Source organism: Aotus nancymaae, unplaced genomic scaffold (assembly GCF_030222135.1).
Source record: "Aotus nancymaae isolate 86718 unplaced genomic scaffold, 86718_ANA_hifiasm-v0.15.2.pri h1tg000030l, whole genome shotgun sequence".
NCBI lineage: Eukaryota > Metazoa > Chordata > Mammalia > Primates > Aotidae > Aotus > Aotus nancymaae.
In genome coordinates this window covers 30,040,119-30,054,478 of record NW_026988443.1, presented here as the reverse complement: position 1 = coordinate 30,054,478, position 14,360 = coordinate 30,040,119, and positions in this window count along the sequence as shown.

Genomic DNA, 14,360 nt, shown 5'->3' with positions numbered 1-14,360 from the left:
CCTGTTTTCTCAGGAGCTAAAAGTGCTGAAACATCCAGCATCCTACATTTTATTTTAATCTCTTAAAACCCAAGTTTAAAATCTCATCTATGCCTTAAAATCACATCTCTGCAATCTTGGCAGGTGCTCAAATTTCATACATTTATAAAATATGTTTTTACTGTTTCTTTTTTATTTCTAACAGCAGGTGAAAGGATTTTTTATTTTACTAATGTTTCTTAACCTATTTTTGGCTGATGACTACTTGTAATTTTTAAATACATTTTCTTTTTTGAACTTGTTATGGACATTTTTAAATAGTCACAAATATAGACTAGCACAGCAGACTCCCATGAACCGTCACCCAGACTTAGCATACATCAGCTTTATTGCTGCTCGTTTGATCTGTTGCCTCCTCCCCTCCAACATTTTTTTCTTTGATCATTTAAAGCAAATCCTAACCATCGTATTCTACCCAAGAGAATTAATATCCTTAATACCTAATATGTAGTCTGCTTAGTTTTCTCATGTTGTTTCAGAATGTCTTTTGACTATTTATTTGTTCAAAATAAGATCCGAATAAGAGCCACACTGTGCATTTGATTGATAGGTTTTTTATGTCTTTAAATCTGTAACAGTTACCCTTTTTCTGTGTTGAAAGGTGAGGTTTTTGTCCTGTAGAATTTCCCATATTTTGTATTTCACTGCTTATTTCCTCCCTGTGTTGTTTAAAGGTTCCTGTCTCCCCAGTATTTCCTATAAATGTGCAGTTACACATAGAGGCTCGATTAGATTCAGGTGCAGTTGATCTGACATGACTACTTCCTGAGTGACTCTGCATCTTTGTTTTGCATCGTATGGAGAGGAACATAGCATCTGGTGGTTCTACTTGCTGTGATTGAGTCGTGAGGATCTGTGGTATCAGTCTGGTCTTTTCCACTATAAAGTAAACCACCACCCTTCCACCTGATGGTTCTAGCAGCCATGTCAGGGGTCCCTAAAACCACCCTTATGTTTCATGATTCATTAGATGGACTTACAGAACTCAGAAAAGCTCTGTTACACGCATCATTTCTGTTTATTTTAGTGAAAGGATACAGAGTAAAATCAGCAAAAGAGAAGATGCATGAGCAAAGACCAGTGGAAAACAAAACACAAGCTTCTAGTTGTACCCTCGGTATGAACCTTGCCTGTTTGGTTCTTTGACATGGGAGGGGGACCTTGCTCGCTTGGTGGAGAGATTGTTCCTCCCAGGGCTAGCCAATTCCTGGAAACAGAGTAAATGACTCACCTATAACTATTCCTTTCCTGTGTAAACCAACCAATCTGGAGCCTATTCCCCAACATCTCTCTCCTTTACAAGACGTCTCATACTCTGGGCCAATATCTCATACCCTGGGATATCCACCTGCCCTAATCACTCCAGGGCCAGATACCAGCAAGCTAGGGACAGCCTCTAGTCCCCAGAGCCTGCTGAAATTACTCAAACTCGCTTACTCGGCCTTGCCCTTCCTTCCCATGGAAATCACAAGGCTCTTATTCCACTTTATCCCCTCATTCCCTCTGCCTCCTCACTGACCCTGGGCATCCCAGTGTGGCTCCCTGTTGCATGCCGTGCCCCTCCTGGATCTGTAAGTGTAACAAGTTTTCTTGTCAATGGCAGTCACCTGATCTTAAAACCTATATTTTTATATTTTTTTAGAGACAGGTGTCTTGCTATATTGCCCAGGCTGGTCTCGAATGCTTGAGGTCAAACGATCTTCCTACCTTGGCCTCCCACAGTGCTGAGATTACAGGTATGAGCCACCATGTCGGGCCACCCAAAGCCTATATTTTAAAACATTCCTCCAATGGTGTTGCACAGACAGCACTAAATCCTCCCAGCAATGATGTATGGTAGTACATGCCAGGTGTTGCCAATTATAGAAGCTCACCCTTGGATGCTGCTAACGTCCCATGATGCACGGGACAACTGCCCCGTCCCCACCCCCACTCCCTGCAAAGAATATTCTGGCTCCAAATGTCAGTCATGCTGAGGTTGAGAAACCCTGCTTCCAACAATTATGTTTTAAAGTCACTTGAAGTAGTTCTTCTCTAGTTATTGCTCCAAATCTATACATAATTTTACTTTCCTTTCCGTTTTTAGGGATGCTTTTTTTAAATTATGTAAAATGACTGTATGATTCCAAAGTTGAAACTAGTTTGGTTTTGTTTGTTTTTTAAAAAATAGAGACAGGGTCTCAATATGTCGGCCAGGTTGGTCTTTAATTCCTGGCCTCAAACAGTCCTCCTACCTTAGCCTCCCAAAGTGCTAGGATTACAGGCATGAGCTACCACGCCTGGCTAGAACTAGTTTTCTTTAAAGAAAGGTACATTCAGAGAGGTCTTTCATCCTTGTCCTCTCCCTGGTTTTTTCCATCCCTCTAGCAGTAGCCGTTTTTATTAGTTGTTGGCATATTATATATACAACAATTTGTATTTTTGCCACTGTATCTTTCGGATAGTCTTAGAAATAGGATTGTTGGGTCAAAGATTAAATAAACGTATAATTTTGCTTGATTTAAATATATCTTCTAAGTTCTATTTCTAAATACAATCAATGCAAAGAAAGCAAAGCACAGAACAGCATTACAGCATGCCATTTCTATTGAAAAAGCATGAAAAAAGCGAGGCACAGTGGCTCACGCCTATAATCCCAGCACTTTGGGAGGCTGAGGCAGGCAGATCACCTGAGGTCAGGAGTTCGAGACCATCCTGACATGGAGAAACTCTGTCTCTACTAAAAATACAAAATTAGCCAGGCATGGTGGCGCATGCCTGAAATCCCAGCTACTCGGGAGGCTGAGACAGGAGAATCGTTTGAACCCGGCAGGCAGAGGTTGTGGTGAGCTGAGATCGCGCCATTGCACTCCAGCCTAGGCAACAAGAGCCAAGACTCCGTCTCAAAAAAAAAAAAAATGAAAGATATGTAACTGTTTCACTTTGTATGCTGAAGTATCTCTGAGTAGACTTACAAGAAAACCAGTCATCAAACAGGAAAAAGGATGGCTGAGGTCTAAGGAGTGTGAGGGAGATTTTTAGTGAATACCATTTTAAAATTTTGAACCATGTTAATATAGGTCTATTTTTTAAATAAATTTTTTAAGTGAAATAAAAATTAATTTGAAAAGATTTCTCTATTTTAAACTGCATTAACACCAGAAAACACGTAGAGGCGATGTTGTATAGGGACAAGGAAGCTCTCACAAGGCTGCTTTAGGCTGCGCTGCACTTAATTTCACACAATTACTGTCTTCTGGAATTTGGCTCTTTCAGGGAAGTTTATACTTTCAGCAGCATTGCTGCTTATTCTGTGTCCACAAGCGGGTTCTAATATTATGACTGTGTGCATAATTTGTATTTTTTTCATAATTTTCAAAACTTGGCTAGATTTAAATAATTGTGTGTATAGATTTCATGTGGTCATTTCTGCATAGGGTTAAATGCCTTGTTTTATGGAGTTTATCAGCGCCAAGCATGAGCTCACTGTCTGGGGAAACAAGGCTGCTATGGAGATAATGACCAACCCTGGCTGCCAGTGCCTCTGGTTGGAAGAAATGCAGGCCCTGTCTGATTTGGTAGTGTCTGTGGCTGGGGAAAAGCTGCCTCCACCTGGACCTTGGCAAGACTTTTTGGATTTAGGACAGTGTGCTGAGCAAGCTTTAGCCAAAATTTTCCAGCTCCTAAAACCCAGCTCCCTTCCTGGCTAGTTAAATGGCTTTGGACAGTGTTATCTTTTAACTGCCACTGCCTCGTGAGATGGTGTCTGGGAAAGTCAGAGGAGCTGTTAAAATGAGTCCCACTGCAGCAGAAAGGCTATTGAAACCAGGAAACAGCTTCCAACTGGAAAGATACTTAGTATATATGTGCTTACTTTCAAGGGCTCAAGCAGCTCTTTCCATAGGCAGCTATCCTGAAGGAATGGTTGGATACAGAAACAACCAAGGAGGCAGATACTTTAGACAAAGCACATTTATTTTCCAGAAAGAGTAGTTTTTTTAATACCCCATATTGAAGAATCATTGCTGGCCTTCACATCTTATAAACATGAATCCTTTTAAACCTAAACGTGTCTGTACTGGGGCAGAGACTGACTTGCTGTAACACTGTCCAGATGAATCCAAAACAGATCTTTGTACCTGTGGTCCAAAAGTGGTAGGAAAATTCTGTAAAGATCTAAGGGCTTCAGGCAAAGTTGTTTGAATTCAATTTTTATTTCTTAAAACTGGGGACCCAAAATGAAATAAAAGGGATATTAGATGAGTGGTTGTTGCCTGATGTGGTGGGGGAGGGGAAGCAAGCGGTTGAGTAGAAAGAAGCACAGGAGCACCTCTGGGCGATGGAAACTTCCAGTGTTTTGATTGGAGTGTTGATTATATTGGTATAAACAATTTGTTCAAATTAAGTCTACACATAAAGTTCGTGTACTTTATGTAATTATACCTCAGTTTTAAAACGTAAAGAAACAAAAACATGGTCCTTATTACTTGGTGTAGTAGAATAAAAGTGGGCCTAGATAGTCAAGCAATTGTTTCCTAGTACCAGTTCTGCCACTAACTTCTATGTGAATATGAGGAACATATTTAACCTCTACTTATAACCTCTCATCTGTCCTACAAAATTAGATCGTCACATTTAGGATGCTCAATTTTTTTCAACTGTTATGAGGTAGAATTGTCATAAAAATTATTAATTGGATAGATAATACAAAGAGAAATTTTCTCTAGGAAACTGCCCATTAATGCTGTGACTACATATGGCCTCAGTCATGTTGGTGACAAGGGAGGGATGGCAATAACTTTTGTCTCAATTTAGTAACCTGGGCTCTGAATTTTGGTGTAGATTTTTTGCCCCTCATTCATATGAGCCAGTCAGGTTAGACATCGGCTTTTAGAACAAGCCTGTCTGGCACTCCTTTTCGGTGACCAAAGGCAGGAAAATGTCTGTGGGAGGAAAGGGAGTGGCCGAAAGTCACTCCAAGTGGGGACCCAGGCTGCCAAATGTTGGTCTTCAGCACATGTTCCCTGTACTTGGGCTCAGCTCCCGAAGAGGAAGAGCTCACAATGGAAACAGTGATGGCTGTTTGCTCAGGCAGCCAAGAGAATGAAAAGCACATTGAAACTCAGCAGTGTCTCCACGGGAGAGGTGCGGTGGGCCCCTTGCTGGTGCAGCTAACCTGACAACAGAGCAGGATCACAGAGCCCTTTCCCAGCATCTTTCTTCAGTTTGACAACAAGACCTTTCTGTGCAATCTCAAGAAATCTCTGGGAAATGATACTGTGGGCGGTATTACTAAGCTTTACCCAAAAATAGAGGCACACTCAGTCCAGTTCACCCATTTGCTCTGAATTCGATTTTTTTGATTGAAAGAAAAGAGCTTTTCTAAATATAAGTGTCAGGACCTGCATCCCCTGACCCAAGGTTTCATCAACTTCCCTGTTTATTGCTGCCTGTTGTGAACCATTTTGACCTCCAGTGAATGCCTTTTCAGTTGGCATTTTCATACTGTACTTTTGTTACTCAACTTACCCAGTGCCACTGTGAATATCCTTCTGTACTAACAGTAACTGCTGGGCTGTGAAGCCAACTGACAGTGGGAGAAAGCAGCCTTGGGGTGATGGAGTGGCAAGGGCAGTTTAAACTGGCTCCAATGACAGTGCTCACTCACCTGTGCTAAAGCGTTGGTGGTGCAGCCTGGTTCTGTGCCTCCCTCATGAAAGATGAGAGCTTCTATGATCTAAATGTTTGCGTCTCCCGCCAGATTCCTATGTTGAAATCCTAACTTCCAAAATTATGGTGTTAGAAGTAGGGTCTTTGAGAGGTGATTAGGTCTTAGGAGCAGATGGCTGGGCACAGTGGCTTACACCTATAATCCCAGCACTTTGGGAGGCCAAGGCATGCAGATTACAAGGTCAGGACTTCAAAACCAGCCTGGCCAACACGGTGAAACCCCATCTCTACTAAAGATATAAAAAATTAGCTGAGCGTGGTGGCACATGCCTGTAATCCCAGCTACTGAGGAGGCTGAGGCAGGAGAATCACTTGCACCCAGGAGGCGGAGGTTGCAGTGAGCTGAGATCAAGCCATCATACTCCAGCCTGGGCGACAGGGCAAGACTCAGTCTCAGAAGAAAAAAAAAAAAAAACAGAGCCCTAACCTCATGAATGGGATGAATGTCCTTATCAAAGAGACTCCGGAAATTCCTTACCTCCTGCACCATGTGAGGACACAATAAGAAGATGGCTGCCTATAAACCAGGAATTGGGCTCTCACCAGACACCAAATCACACCCGGATCTTGGACTTCTCAGCCTCCAGAACGGTAAGAAAGCTGTGCCATTTATTAACTATTTAGTCTATGGTATTTTGTTATAGCAGCCCAAGCAGACTTAGACAATGGCCCATGTGGCTTAGCGTTTTGCTTGCATTCACTTTGAGGGAATTATTTTCTAAAATAAATAGGCTGGGCGTGGTGGCTCACGCCTGTAATCCTAGCACTCTGAGAAGCCAAGGCAGGCAGACAGCTTAAAGTCAGGAGTTCGAGACCAGCCTGGCAAACATGGTGAAACCACGCCTCTATTAAAAATATAAAAATTAGCTGGATGTGGTGGCAGGCACATGTAATCCCAGCTACTTGGGAGGTTGAGGCAGGAGAATCTCTTGAACCCAGGAGGCAGAGGTGGCAGTGAGCCAAGATTGTGCCATTGCACTCTAGCCTGAGCAACAAGAGCAAAACTCTGTCTCTAAAATAAAATAAAATAATAAAATAGTCTAGGCGAGGCACAGTAGCTCATCCTATAATCCCAGCACTTTGGGAGGCTGAGGTGGTAGATCACCTGAGGTCAGGAGTTCCAGACCAGCCTGGCGAAACTCCATCTCTACTAAAAATACAAAAATTAGCTGGGTATGGTGGCGCACCCCTGTAATACTAGCTACTCAGGAGTCTGAGGCATGAGAATGGCTTGAACCTGAGAGGCGGGGGTTGCAGTGAGCCAAGATCATGCTACTGCACTCCAGCCTGGACACCTGAATGACAGAGAGAGACTCTGTCTCCAAAAAAAAAAAACATAAAAAATATTAAAACTAGCTGGGCGAGGTGGCTTGCACCTATAATCCCAGCTACTTGGGAGGCTGAGTCAGGAGAATCATTTGAACCTGGGAGCTGGAGGTTGCAGTGAGCCAAGATTGCACCATTGCACTCCAAGCTGAGAGAGAGAGCAAGACGGTGTCTCAAAAATAAATAAATAAATATATAAATGATAGTGTGTAAACTATGGTGCAATGGTCACAAACCCAGTATTTTCAGGAGTAGGAAACTTAAGGCAGGTGGAATGAACTGGAACAATTTTTGTTGTTTTAGCTAATTATTGCTAGATTCTCAGAATTTTTTAAGGAGAATCAAGAAAATTAGATGTTTATGTACATGTCTGTGGACCACATTCAAACACAGGCCTTCAATTCTCACTGTCTGGACTAGCAAAATAAAGATGGGTTTTGGCATCACACGGGAAGTATGAATTTTGGCGCCAGGATGTGCTGGTTGTGTGATGGTAGGTAGGTGACTTTATTCCCAAACTGTCAGTGTCCTCACCTTTGAAATGAGGGCAGCTCCACCCACTTGGCAGTGGGTTGCGATAGGTATAGGAGGGTTGTCTACCACACATGCAGTGACTAGCACTTAGGAAACTCCAGCTGAGGTCTCTCTGCCAGCTTCTAAGTGACTCCTTCCAATTTGCTAGTGCCAATTCCCAGAGCTTTTGCTAATAACGTGACTGTCCTCAGGAGAAGCCCATTGGGCAGATGTTTGTGGAGTGTTTTGCCACGCTCCAGGTGTCTGTACACGTGTTTGCCTCCTCCGCACCATCCTACAACTGGAAGCAACAGCCTGTCTCCAGGTGAGGGAACAAAGCTGTCAGTCACAGAGGTATATGCTCTCCTACCTAACCTTTGTGGCTTTGCTTCCTCAATGTCAGCCACCAGGACTGGTTTTAGGTGTGTTACACCATTCTTGCATTGCTATAAAGAAATAGCTGACTGGGTAATTTATAAGAAAAGACATTTGGCTGGGTGCGGTGGTTCACACCTGTAATCCCAGCACTTTGGGAGGCCGAAGGGAGGTGGATCATTTGAGGCCAGGAGTTCAAGACCAGCCTGACCAATGTGGTGAAACCCCATCTCTACTAAAAATACAAAAAAAAAAAAAAAAAAAAAAAATCAGCCAGGAATGGTGGTGGGCACCGGTAATCCCAGTTACTCAGGAGGCTAAAGCAGGAGAATCACTTGAACCTGGGAGGCGGAGGTTGCAGTGAGCTGAGATCTCTCCACTATACTCCAGCCTGGGTAACAGAGCAAAACTCCATCTCAAAAAAAAAAAAAAAGAAAGAAAGAAAAAAGATGTTTAATTGGCTCACGGTTCTGTAGGCTGTATAGGAAACAGTGCTATCATCTGCTTCTGGGGAGGCCTCAGGAAGTTTTACTCATGATGGAAGGTGTAGCAGGAGCAGGCAATGAAGCAGGAGCAAGAGAGTCTTGCCGTCTCTTGGGAGGTGCCACGCACTTTGAAATGACCAGTTATCGCGAGAACTCACTATCATGTAGACAGTACCAAGTCATGAGGGATCTGCCCCATGATCCAAACACCTCCCACTAGGCCTCACCGTCAGCATTTTGGATTACAATTCAACATGAGATTTAGGCAGGGATAAATATCCAAACTTTAAGAAATAAAGATTAAAAAGGGAATCAGTTAAACATTTTAAGGCTTTCCTTTCTTCCGTTTAATGAGGAATAAGTCTTTTGAGAATAAGAACATTTATGTTGCCTCCTTCCAAATTCTCCTTGAAAGAGATCCTCTGGCCACCTTTGGGATTGCACAAGCCTGCCTCATGCCCTCTTTGTGGCCTGTGTGTTTCAGCTACTGCTGCAAAATTAAGATGTGTCAGTGCTTGTTAAGTAGGCTCTCAGTTCCAGGTAAGACCAGTCATACGCCTCCTGGATGCTATCAGTGTGCCAAGCATTTTGCTCTGCACCTGGGATATAAGGGAAAGTCCTCATGTTGCTCCTAACTAAAGGAAGATGGGCAAATGACTTCCTAGTGGAAGAGCACAGTGCGAGGATGACTGTGAGAAAGGTCTAATACCCAACCTGGGAGAAGGGCGCAGCGCTCTTAGGAAAGAACTGGTGAAGGGGACAGCAAGCAAAAAGAGTTGGGGTACATGTGGGGACAGTTTAGATGGAAGGGTATTTACAGTAGAGAAACATCATAATCAAAAACCAGAGGTGAAAGCACAGGATGGCTGGGCTGGCGAAGTATGGGAGACGCTGGGGATGAGGCTGAAGGACACAGCAGAGAGGACTTTGAGTGCCCTGCAAAGGAGAACAGTTTATCGTGACCACTCTGCACTTCAGGAATTTTGAGAGATGGGTGAAAAAGAAAAAAAAAGAGAGAGATGGGTGGTAAGATGGAAGTTACATTTTAGAAAGGTAACTCTTCTCTGTAGCAAGGAGAACAACTTGCAGGAGCAGGGATGGAGGTGAAGAGACCGTAGTTGGGGGATTACTGTAGTAACTTCAAGAGAAATGATGAGGCCCAGGTAATAGGGGCTTGAGGAATTGCAGGCAGAGGGCTGACTTCAGAAGCAGGCAGAGGGTGAGGTGAGTGCAGCGAGTGGAAGAGTGAGTGGCTGAGGATGACTCCCAGGTTATCATGTTGGTGACAGAATGGAATGTTGTGCCATGGATTGCAAAAGGGGACCCAGGAAGAGGAGCTGGTTTTCGGGGGCCCAGGAGATGTAGACAGGGGATGTGCCCAGTTTCAGAGGTTAAGATTTTTGCAGGATAAGGGCTATGGTGGCATTTAGAGGGACTGGTGTAGTGCTCAGGAGAGACAGATGGGTTTGAGATAAAAATTTTGGAGTTATCATTAGGTTAGGATGAAGTCATCTACAGAGACTGTGCAGATGGAGAAGAGGAGACACTGGTGAGGAGGGAACTCTGGGGAAATGGAGACTTCAGAAGCAGGTAGAAGAGCATAGTAACGAGAGTGACTGAGAGACCAGAGGAAAATCAGGAGAAAGCCAGTTAGGAGTTTCCGGGAGATAGTAAAGTATAGAATATATTACAGAGAGGCAAAGAAGGTTGGTGCTTAAAAAAAAAAAAAAGGTTGGGGGGGCGGGTGCTGTGACTCAAGCCTGTAATCCCAGCACTTTGGGAGGCTGAGGCAGGGGAGGATCCCTTGAGGCCAGGAGTTTGAGACCATCCTGGGCAACATAGTGACACCTCATTGCTACAAAAAAAATTATGAAAATTAGCTGGACATAGTGGCAAGTAGCCATGGGACACAAGGTTATTTTGGTAACCATAGCAAACTCTGGGGCAGAGAAGTGGAGGGATAGAAGCTTGCCTATCCTATGCTGAGGAAGGAAGAGGAAGTGAGAAATGGAGGCAGTCATGTGCTCTCCTTTGAGAAAACCCAATTTCTAGTCTCACTGGTGTAACTTCAAAACAAAACAAAACAAAAAGTTATGAAATATTTCAAACATAAAAAGAAGTTGGGCATGGTGATATGTGCCTGTAATCCCAGTTACTCAGGAAGCCAAGGTGCAAGGGTCGTTTGAGCCCAGGAATTCAAGACCAGCCTGGGCAACATAGTGAGACCCTGTGTCTTTAAAAAAAAAAAAAAAAAAAGAATACACCCACCACCCAGTGAACAGTAAATGTTTTGCTAGCTTTGCTTCAGGTTTTTACTTTTTGAGAAAACATGACTAGTGTTTGAAACCCCACATTGACCCTTTCCTGATTCCATTTCTCTCCCTCCATTTGATAACCACCATCCTGAATCTGATGTTTCATTCCCCTGCATGGTTTATAATTTTATTACATAAGTTTGTATCTGTAAGCAATAAATCTAATTGTTTGGTAAAGTTTTAAACTTTATAGAAATGGTTCATGCCGAATATACTTCTGCCTCTTGCTTTTTGCATTATCGGTACTGTTTTGGAGATTTACTTATGTTGACACATGTAGCTCTAGTTATTTCAACTGCTACATCGTATTCCCTTGTATAAATATACCACTTATCTGTCCATTCTCCTGTGGGGGCATGTAGTTGGTTTCCAGTTCTTTGCTTACACAAGGTTGTCTTGGTCATTCTTCTACATGTCTCTTGTACATATGTAGAGATATTTCTGGTATACATACCTAGAAGTGGGACTTGCTAGGCCATGGATTACATGTACCTTCAACTTCACTAGATATATTGTCAAACTGTTTTCCAAAGTGATGGTACCAGTTTTCATACACAACGGCCATTTGTGAGAATTCTAGATTTTTCACATCCTCACCAGTATTTCATTTGTTGAAAATTTAATTTCGACCAATTTGATGAATGTAAAGTTACATTCTATAGTTTCCTTTAGATTTTTACAGGGCCACCAATAACATAGTGTAGATACCACGCAACTCTAGGAAGCGCTGTTCACATTTTAGTCTTTGTAAATGGCACATTCTAGAGTCGGTGCAATGACAGTGGTCTTGAGTGATGTTAAGAATTTGTTTATTGACCTATTAGGTTTTCTCTTTTGTGGGAATTGCACAAAATAATTAATTATATACATATAAAAATAGATTCCTATATTACATTATACATAAAATAAATTCAAGGTGAATTAAAGATCTAAATGCCAGGCCAGGCATGGTAGCTTAAGCCTGGCCAGCACTTTGGGAGGCTGAGGCGGGAGGATTGCTTGAGCCTATGAATTTGATGCTGCAGTTAGCTATATACTTATGCCACTGCACTCCAGCCTAAGCAGCAGAACAAGACCCCATCTCTTTAAAAAAATAAACACTTTATGATTTTTCTTTTTTTTTTTTGAGACGGAGTTTCACTCTTGCTACCCAGGCTGGAGTGCAATGGTGCGATCTCGGCTCACCGCAACCTCCGCCTCCTGGGTTCAGGCAATTCTTCTGTCTCAGCCTCCTGAGTAGCTAGGATTACAGGCATGCGCCACCATGCCCAGCTAATTTTTTGTATTTTTAGTAGAGACGGGGTTTCACCATGTTGACCAGGATGGTCTCGATCTCTTGACCTCGTGATCCACCCGCCTCGACCTCCCTAAGTGCTGGGATTACAGGTGTGAGCCACCGCGCCCGGCCGATTTTTCTATGTTGATAAATGAGATCTATAATTTTTTTTTCTCTTACACTTTTTTTGTGGTTTTTGTTTTGTTTTGGAGACAGAGTCTCACTCTGTCGCCCAGGCTGGAGTATAAAGTGGCATGATCATAGCTCACTGCAGCCTCAAACTCCTGGCTCAAGTGATCCTCCCACCTTGGCCTCCCAAAGTGCTGGGATGGGATTACAGGTATGAGCCACTATGCATGGCCTTGTGCTGTCTTTATAATTTTTTTTTTTTTTTTTTTTTGAGATGGAGTCTCACTCTGTCCCCTAGGCTGGAGTGCAGTGGCATGATCTCGGCTCACTGCAACCTCTGCCTCCTGGGTTCAAGCAATTCTCTGCCTCAGTCTCCTAAGAATCTGGGATTACAGGTGCCCACCACCACGCCTGGCTAATTTTTGTATTTTTAGTAGAGACGGGGTTTCACCATCTTGGCCAGGCTGGTCTTGAACTCCTGACCTCGTGATCTACCCACCTTGGCCTCCCAGACTGCTGAGATTACAGGCGTGAGCCAGCACACCCAGCCCTTTATAAAGTTCTAACATAGATTCTATAAGTCTCAAAATGGATTTGTGATTATTCCTTTTTTCTAATCTCAGTTTAAAAGTCTTTTGCCCATTTTTCTACTGGGTGGTTTTATTGTTGTTGTTTTGTTGTTGTTGTTGTTGTTTGAGAGTCTTGCTCTGTCTCCAAGGCTGGAGTGCAGTGCTGTGATCTGAGCTCACTGCAACCTCCACCTCACAGGTTCAAGAGATTCTTCTGCCTCACCCTCCCAAGTAGCCGGGATTAGAGGGACCTGCCACTACGACCAACTAATTTTTATATTTTTAGTGGAGTTGGGGTTTCTCCATGTTGGCCAGGCTGGTCTTGACTTCCTGACCTCAAGTGATCCACCCACCTCAGCCTCCCAAAATGTTGGGTTACAGGTTTGAGCCACAGCACCTAGCCTGGGTGACTTGTGTTACTGATTGCAATAGTTCTTTTATTTATTTTAGATATTAATTATTTCTTGATTATATCTCTTAACAGTCTGTGGCTTCTATTAATTTTTAGGTGACTTTTTTTGTACAGATGTCATTCATTGTATATTCATTTTAATGTACTTAAATTTGTCAGTCTTTAACAGTTTGTGTTTTTGTATCTGAGAACTCCCTCCCTACTCCAGAGTCCTAGATATTCTAATTATTCTTCTAAATTTTTTTTTTTTTCTGAGACAGAGTCTCGCTCTTGTTTCCCAGGCTGGAATGCAGTGGAGCAATCTCAGCTCACTGCAACCTCCGCCTCCCGGGTTCAAGTAACCCTCCTGCCTCAGCCTTCCGAGTAGGTGGGATTACAGGTGCTCGCCACCACACCTGGCTAATTTTTGTATTTTTAGTAGAGATGGGGTTTCACCATGTTGGCCAGGCTGGTCTCAAATTCCTGACCTCATGAGCCATCCGCCTTGGCCTCCCAAAATGCTGGGATTATAGGCATGAGCCACCATGCCTGGCCCTATAGTTTTTTAAGTTTTGCTTTTCCACGTTTAGATCTTTGGGGTGTGTGTGTGTGTGTGTGTGTGTGTGTGTGTGTGTGTGTTTTGAGATAGGGTGGCTCTCTGTCACCCAGGCTGGAGTGCACTGGCCTAATCACAGCTTGCTGCTGCCTCAAATTCTTGGGCTCAAGCAGTCCTCCCACTTTAGACTCCCAAGTGCCAGGGTTACAGGCATGAGCCATGTTCCCAGTCTGTTTTTGTTTCTCTCAACAGGGTCTCACTCTGTTACCCAGGCTGAAGTGCAGTGGCACAATCATAGCTCACTGCAACCTTAAACTCCTTGGGCTCATCACTTGGGCTTCCCACTTTAGCCTCCTGAGTAGCTGGGACTATAGGCATGCACCACCAGGCCCAGCTAATTCTTAAATTTTTTGTAGAGACAGGGTCTCACTATGTTGCCACAGGTCTCAAACTCCTGGCCTTAAGGGATCCTCCCACTTCAGCCTCCCAAAGTGCTGAACAATACAGGTGTGAGCCACCATGCCATCTCATATTTACATATTTAAACCACCTTGAATTTATTTTATGTGTAACATAGGAATCTGTTTTTTCATATATAACCGTTATAGAGGCATGGGTCATCCAGTTCATTTTTCATGCCATTGCTGTTATATTTTAAACATGGGGGCCAGGCACTA